The sequence below is a fragment of the Caretta caretta genome, chromosome 1 (assembly GCF_965140235.1).
Source record: "Caretta caretta isolate rCarCar2 chromosome 1, rCarCar1.hap1, whole genome shotgun sequence".
Classification (NCBI taxonomy): domain Eukaryota; kingdom Metazoa; phylum Chordata; order Testudines; family Cheloniidae; genus Caretta; species Caretta caretta.
In genome coordinates this window covers 117,025,782-117,033,177 of record NC_134206.1, presented here as the reverse complement: position 1 = coordinate 117,033,177, position 7,396 = coordinate 117,025,782, and the positions used below count along the sequence as shown (strand labels likewise).

At 38.4% G+C, this 7,396-nt stretch overlaps 1 long non-coding RNA gene across 1 annotated transcript in view; it reads right to left on the bottom strand.

Annotated features, from left to right (window-relative positions):
- Positions 1 to 654: 654 nt before the first annotated feature.
- Positions 655 to 7,396, bottom strand: part of LOC142069973 (uncharacterized) — an 11,301-nt gene continuing 4,559 nt past the window's right edge. Inside the window, exons 2-3 of the long non-coding RNA XR_012665936.1 lie at positions 1,901 to 1,950; positions 655 to 859 (exon numbers count right to left, since the gene is read on the bottom strand). This is a non-coding gene — a long non-coding RNA (uncharacterized LOC142069973). The remainder of the gene's footprint in view (positions 860 to 1,900; positions 1,951 to 7,396) is intronic.

Genomic DNA, 7,396 nt, shown 5'->3' with positions numbered 1-7,396 from the left:
GACTCTCTGAGTATTTGAACCCTGAGTTCTTTGGTGTTCAGTTATTCAAAAATTAATAATTAAATCTTACATCATCCCCTCCATCAATATAAATGAAGCTGGAATGGCATTATGTAGATAGTAAACTGTACATATGACTGTGATATAAAGAACCCACTATTGTCATTCATTATAACATATATATAAAATATATCCTGTTGTTTTTATAATCAACTCTGCTTAGTGTAGCAATTACTGCAGTGTCAATATGAAAGTTAGAACTTCCTCTAGGTTCAAATTATTACATACTCTAATTATCACTTGTATATCGGCTTACATGTTCAAAGTGCAATGCAAACATTAACCAATTAATTAACCCTCACATCACCATGTAAGGTCATTAAGGAAGTTTTATATTTCCCATTTTTCAGACAAGGAAACTGAGATATTGAAAGGTTAAGGGATTAATTTTCAAAACATTAGAAACCCAGGTCAGCATGCAAAAATATGTTCACAATGCCTCATGCGGTTATACAATTAATCATTGAAATCAGGCACCTTTGCATAAAAATAGTCAGCTAGATGTTTAGTGGGTCATGTGGGCATGCAATTACCTGATTCTTGCGCTCAGTCATCCATGCAAATTCAAGAGCAAGATTGTCTTGACCTATGTGTTCTCTAAATAAGCTGCATGAATTGCGGGTCACAGTGTGGAGATGGGGAAAGCCTCTCCCCAAGGCCAATACTCGACATCCTGTGCATAGAGGTGGGGCATGGGCAGGCAAGGGTGAGGAATGGGGGGAATCTTTGCTCAGCTCCTCCCGCCTCCAATGCATCATCCGACAGAGATGAACAGGAGCAAGTAATCTGTTACTGTGACCTGGAATAAGGGGAGAACCAAGAAATTAAATGTAACTCGCAGAGTCACAATTCATTTCTTGGTTTGTTCCTGGGTGCTGCCTTTCCACAAGACATACCATTATGTAACAATATAGTCCTAAACATGCCATTATACATGTCTCTTGGCTTCTGATGTTTTGAAAATCTGACCTTATGTAATTTAACTGAATCCAAAGTTTGCATGCTCTGAGGTAGAACTTGCTACTTGTCATTAAATCTATATAATAAATAATAATAAGATCTCATATTTACAATATAATTTGCCTTTCATGTCAAGGGATCCCAAAGCATTAACTATAGTTAACAAGCTATCATATAAAGTATTATATGTGGGGACACATGACTCACAATAACACAGTGACTGGTGTCCAGATGAGCATGTAATGCTATTCAGAGTCTGACTAGCAATGGGACATCATGTAATTCTGATGGTCCACGTGAGAGTATTCGTTTCCAGGACTGTGTCCATAGTTAGTTGTGGATAGTTCTGAATTGGGCCTGGTTCATTTTAACTTTCACTCCTACAGGTGTATAGAAGTAGAGGTATAGAATGAACTGGGGCGTGCGCAGGAATAAAAATTTGAGGCTTTTGGAGGGGCATGTTTTCTACCCCTGCCATGGTCTTGGGACCATAGGAGCTCGCTCGCCCCAGCCCTGGGGTCAGAGGAGTTCTGTTGCCCTGCAAATTATTGGGGGGGCATTACCCTGCTTCCCTCACCACCACCCCTCTTGTGCATGCCCCTGGAATGAACTTATTTTTAGACAAAGCACTAGACAATCCTCTAAAGGAAGGTGTATGGAACATTCTTGCACAGCAGGGAACAATCCAACATTAAGAGCAGAAATGATTATATGACCTAATTGTTTTTTCCATTACTAATGTCTCTTTCAGAGAGACAAGATGTTGGGAAGAACTTCTCACCTAGGAAGACTACAGCTTGAAATCTAACTGCAACCATAATTTAATTTACTACCTTACTGCAATCTCCAGCGAAGGAAGCAATTTAGCTTGCTATCTCACCTTTAAAGTCCCGAACAAGCCATGTTCTACTGAGTCTTCAGAAAAGTGTTCTGTCAGAAAAAGAAAGTGAATAAAGTATATTAACTTTAAGGTTATCCTCCTAACAATATTTCTACAAACCATATTTTTACTTCTTTCATGTTAATACTGACAAAAAACACTGAGCCACCACTTCTGTGTGTATCACTTTAAGAAATAGCACTAATTGCAAGACAAAACACCAGATCAGAAAGCATGAGATCTGTGAAAGAGAAAACATAAATTTCAGTTTTATTTCTTCTACTGATAGCAAATCTAACAGAAGTCCTGGAGAAAAACTTAAAGCACCTAAATTTTATGGTGCTCCAATAGCTTTTCTCTTCCCCCAGGGAGAGAATGATACCTCTGTAAGAGATAGTTTGGAGATCTGGAGACTCATTGCTTCCTGAAATGTAAATGTCAGGGGGTTTTTTTGGACTGGGCCAGAAATCATGCTCTAGTCATTTTTATATTTGAAGTTTTGAATTCAAGAAAGTTGCAAAACAAAAAAAGACTCTTTCATAAACTGATCTTTATAAATTGGAAAATATGTGTTTCAGCCCATTTTAAACTGAAGTAGTAAAGGGGGTTACTAGATATCAAAGCATAGTATATATCATTCTCTACTTATCATTGTGTTTTCCACAGAAGAACATTATTATGAAAATGTTTCCATACACAAATATTATTTTCTGTTATATACATAATTAATACTATATTTGTAAGTGTTCAATATATTAAAAGGTAAACAAATGTAATCACTGTAACTTTTATTCATGCTTAGCGCTGGTTCTGTGAACCAGATCAACAGGACTGTTCCAGTCTGCAGCCATTCCCCTGTGTATAGAACAAAGACTGAGATGTAAGGTACTGTAATAGGAATATAGAAAACACATCTACAAAGCATAATCTAGTGTGTGGTAAAATAGACTGGAATCAATGTGCCCCTGCTTTTTCTGCTCCAGACAGTCCAGGAACAGACATGAGGAGGCAGGGGTGGTTTTATGCCATCCTTTGCACTTCTGTTCAGGGCCCAGAATAAATTTGATTTCAATTAAAGTTTTGGCTAAAACATGAGTCTCCTCTTTTCTAGAGGTTGACTCACAATACAATAGCCTGAAATTATTATTTACAATATGTGCTAGTGGGACCTACCGATCCCAGTTGAGATTGTGCTAGGCACTGAACTAATACATTGTAAGTGATGCTTTGTTCCCTGAAGATGGCAAGACAGCAAAAGAGTAGGAGAAAGTCACAGAGGGATTAAGTGACTCATTGAAGGTTGCATAGGAGGTCTGTGGCAGAAGAGATCACAAAGCCCCTTAGTCCCAGTCCAGTACTTTAACAACAAGACCACTCTTCCTCAATAGTATGGGAACAATTTTTTCCTGTGATGGTTCCTGTGTGCCCTCCTGGCAGGTAAACTACCTAAATAAATAAATAAAAGGAGTGTAAAGGAGGACAGAAACAAAGAGAGAGAGAGAGAAAAATTGCTGACAGAATCAACAAGGAGAGAATCCAGCAAAGGTTCCTTGAGTTTCCTTCCCCAGTAGCTTTCTGTAAGAGTCTATCCAACCCCATTTAATTTGCCGTTTTTCCATAATATAATGTTTGGGTGCAGGGGTTGTTGGACTAAGAGGATGAAATCACTGAATTAATAAATAAGCTGTTGTCCTTTCAGTTCCCAACAAGTGTCTTTATTCAGCTCAGCTTCCTTGAGCTATTTCTTTTGATGGAATAAATAACATTTTTGTTCAAGATAGTTAAAAAGAGGAACTTTTTGACATCCTTAAGCCAGAAATAGGTAGACTAGCTAAGTGTGAATAAGTTCCCCACGCAGCCAATGACCTCAGCCCTGACCTAGACGGACCACCCTCTGCAGAGCAAAGATATAATTATACTTCTGTGCTATTTCAGTCATGAACTTTTCCTGAGGCTGTCAACAGAGTAGAACAGTATTTATTTTGACATGGTACTTTTGTGATCTTGGCTGCTGTGTAATTGGAAAGGAGAAATAAAAAAAAAATACACCTTACCTTACTCACATCCCAGAATGGGGTAGTTTAAATAGAAAAGTAACATAACAGCGATGTGAGGTTTCTTGTTTATCACATGATGTCAGTATTCTCCCTGTTCGGCACTGTACAATACTGTACTCTCTGTACAATACTGTACATATGGAGATTAAAATGGGGATGAAGGTAGAGTGCACATGTAGAACAGAAAACACGTGAAATGAAGTAGGTAGAGTTGGGAACAAGGCATACAGATTCTGCTCTTTCAAAACATGGAAAACACTGTTGCCCAAATTAAAATTGCCTGGCACTAGGTTGAAGTAATTTAGTAACTTTGGCTCCTACTGCTGCCTAAACCGAACAACAAATGTGCTTGCAGCTGTGCCACCTTTGCTGTGACCCTGTCAAACCTTCTGATTTCTTTATTCTTTTGAATTTCTAAAATGTAGCTACAGGTGTACATCTTGTGTTTTGGATGCCTGTCCAATGATTAAATAACAAAATAAGCAAAGGACTGGCCATGAATATATTTATCATCTGAACTAAAGGATTGAATAGGCACAACGAATGAATCACCTTATTACTCCCTAAAGATATTCCCTCTATAGGGTCACTGTTCAGAAAAGTTGCTAGGGCTGTCTGGCAAATCCTACCCACCTTCTATGTTTTTTGGATCTGACCTCTTGTGTGGGTTGATACATCTTTCACTAAATTCACTTCCAAAAAGAGCTTTAACATTCAACTGTAATTCTAGATTGTCCTTTTAGCCCCATGACTTGACATTTTGTTGTGTGGCTGACAAAATTAACTACTATTTTTAGTTTTACACCATACTTATCTCTACTATAAGACTTTTCTTTTGTAACATGCAAAATGATTAGTTTACTGGGATACCTCCATATGCATAGATTATAATGACATGTATTTTAAAATGTAACTTTATGCTGTGATTTCAAAATCATTACTTTGCTTGCTATTCTTTTGTAGCTCTAGCATTATTTGTCCCATTATTTTGAAAGACTGACAACTTTCTGCTGAAAATAATTATTAGTTAATGTTCATACACCATATAAATGCAGGTTTCAGAGTAACAGCCGTGTTAGTCTGTATTCGCAAAAAGAAAAGGAGTACTTGTGGCACCTTAGCGACTAACCAATTTATTTGAGCATGAGCTTTCGTGAGCTACAGCTCACTTCATCAGATGCATACTGTGGAAACTGCAGAAGACATTATATACACAGAGACCATGAAACAATACCTCCTCCCACCCCACTCTCCTGCTGGTAATAGCTTATCTAAAGTGATCACTCTCCTTACAATGTGTATGATAATCAAGTTGGGTATTGTTTCATGGTCTCTGTGTATATAATGTCTTCTGTAGTTTCCACAGTATGCATCCGATGAAGTGAGCTGTAGCTCACGAAAGCTTATGCTCAAATAAATTGGTTAGTCTCTAAGGTGCCACAAGTACTCCTTTTCTTTTTGCATATAAATGCAAACACTTAATCCTGTGGCTTCTTGTACGACTAATGTGTGAGTGTTTTCATTGCTGAGGCAACTGTTGAATTTTATGTTTTAAAATGTGATTTTGGTAACACTCATTGGACTCCCACATTGGTCCTTAAGGAAGGGGTGGGGGTGGCACTTGGAACCCAGAGGAGGGTTGGGATGGAAAGCTTTATACTGTATTCCACTTTGAAACAAATGTCAAAGCAAAATATAACTTATACCACCTCTTGATTCTGGAGCAAGTCTGAGGCACATCATGGTTCTATCCAAGGAAAATTTATCTCTAATGACCAATTCACTTTGTTGCTCCTCACCACCCGTATTCAGGACTGACTGGAAAGCCACAGTCTAGCCCTTATGATGGAGAGAGCTGAATTCGATTTTTGGTTATTGTTCATGGGCTGTCGAATAAATATAGGACTACAACATCCATTGTGATTCTCCCATTGTGCCGATGTCAATGGGAGATTTGAAGACATGAAGGATAGGATAAGGTACCTTATAGTTATTGTAATTATTTATTTGTTCAGTCCTTTGTTGTCAGATTCATCATCACTCCCTTTCCTTTTTCTTTTCTCTGTTTCTCTCGCTCTTCCTTATTTTTGTGAGTCTCCTCTTTTTTCCCCTCTACATTTTATCTCCTGTAGCAATATGCAATTCCACCTCCCCACCTGGTTCACTCCTAATTGCTACTCTCTTCCCTCCATCCAAATTACCAACAAATAGATTGTTAAAGTGCACAGTAAAATGTTGTCAGTGGGCTTTGGACAAGGAGTGCCCACCTCTGGCAGTCATCAATTCAGACTTGTGTGCAGACTCAGGAAGACAACGTTGCATGGATTGTACTCAACTTCCAATTGGAAAATTATCTTTGCAACCATGAGAGCTAGAAATGTACTTTTCTCTTTGTAAATGAAAACTGAGGTTCTACACAATTGGAATACAACATTTGGGTCACTTACATACATCAAGTGGGCCAGATGTGGCTGCTAAATGGGGTCTTTAACACCCCTGGTCTGTTAGTCTACAGTTTTTATAAGCTCCCTTCTTGTTATTGTTCAGATAGGACTGAGACAAGCACCCTGGCTTTTGGAGCTTAGCCAAACTTCATGGATCCTCCAAACTTTTAAAGTGTCATCCTTTATTAAATATAAACAAACAAACAAACCATTTTCACTGGGGCTGGTTTTCACCAGAGAAACTGCTTTTTCTCTTATCAGGGTGAGGAGGAAGGAGCCAAAGACCAAAGGATAAATTCCACTTGCTGTAACACATATGAGGTAAATCTTTCCCATGTGTTCAGCTGTCTGTGGACTTATAACATAAATAGGGAGGGAAGAGACAGAGGGGTCTCATTTAGGCACCTTGAGAGAAAATGTTTGAGAAATACTGTAATACATTCACTAACAGGCTAAAATTGATATCTTTGGGTTAGCTGTTCATTTTCTTTCTTATTATTGGCTGTGGAGTGAAAACATATGAGCATATTATTCTGGAGTTATTATCTTTGGAGACAGAATAAGAGGATAAGAGGGACAGGGACCATTTGGTAACAACAACAAAAATCACAGAATCTAGAGAAAAGGCAGGGTTGGGGGGAGAAAGAGATGGGAAAGAAAATACTCTTGACCTTTCCACCAGGATCTTAAAAAAGAGGCAGCGAGGCAGGGAAATGGACTGAAACTTGAAAATCATACCCTGCATTTTTAGAAGTACTATTAAAGACCCAGGAGTCTTGGGGTAAAATCTTGGCTCCTTTGAAGTAAACGGGAGCCAGGATTTCACTCTCCAATGCCACAGCCTGGAACCGTGGTTTTCGATAGCTTTTCTACTAGATATAGTGACTGTTCAGAACTTTTTTTTTAAGGCACTGCCTTCTACTAATGCCAATAATCATCCTGCTCCTGAGAAGCCTCCTTGAATTTAAAGTCAGTAATATAAAATGAAAGGCAGG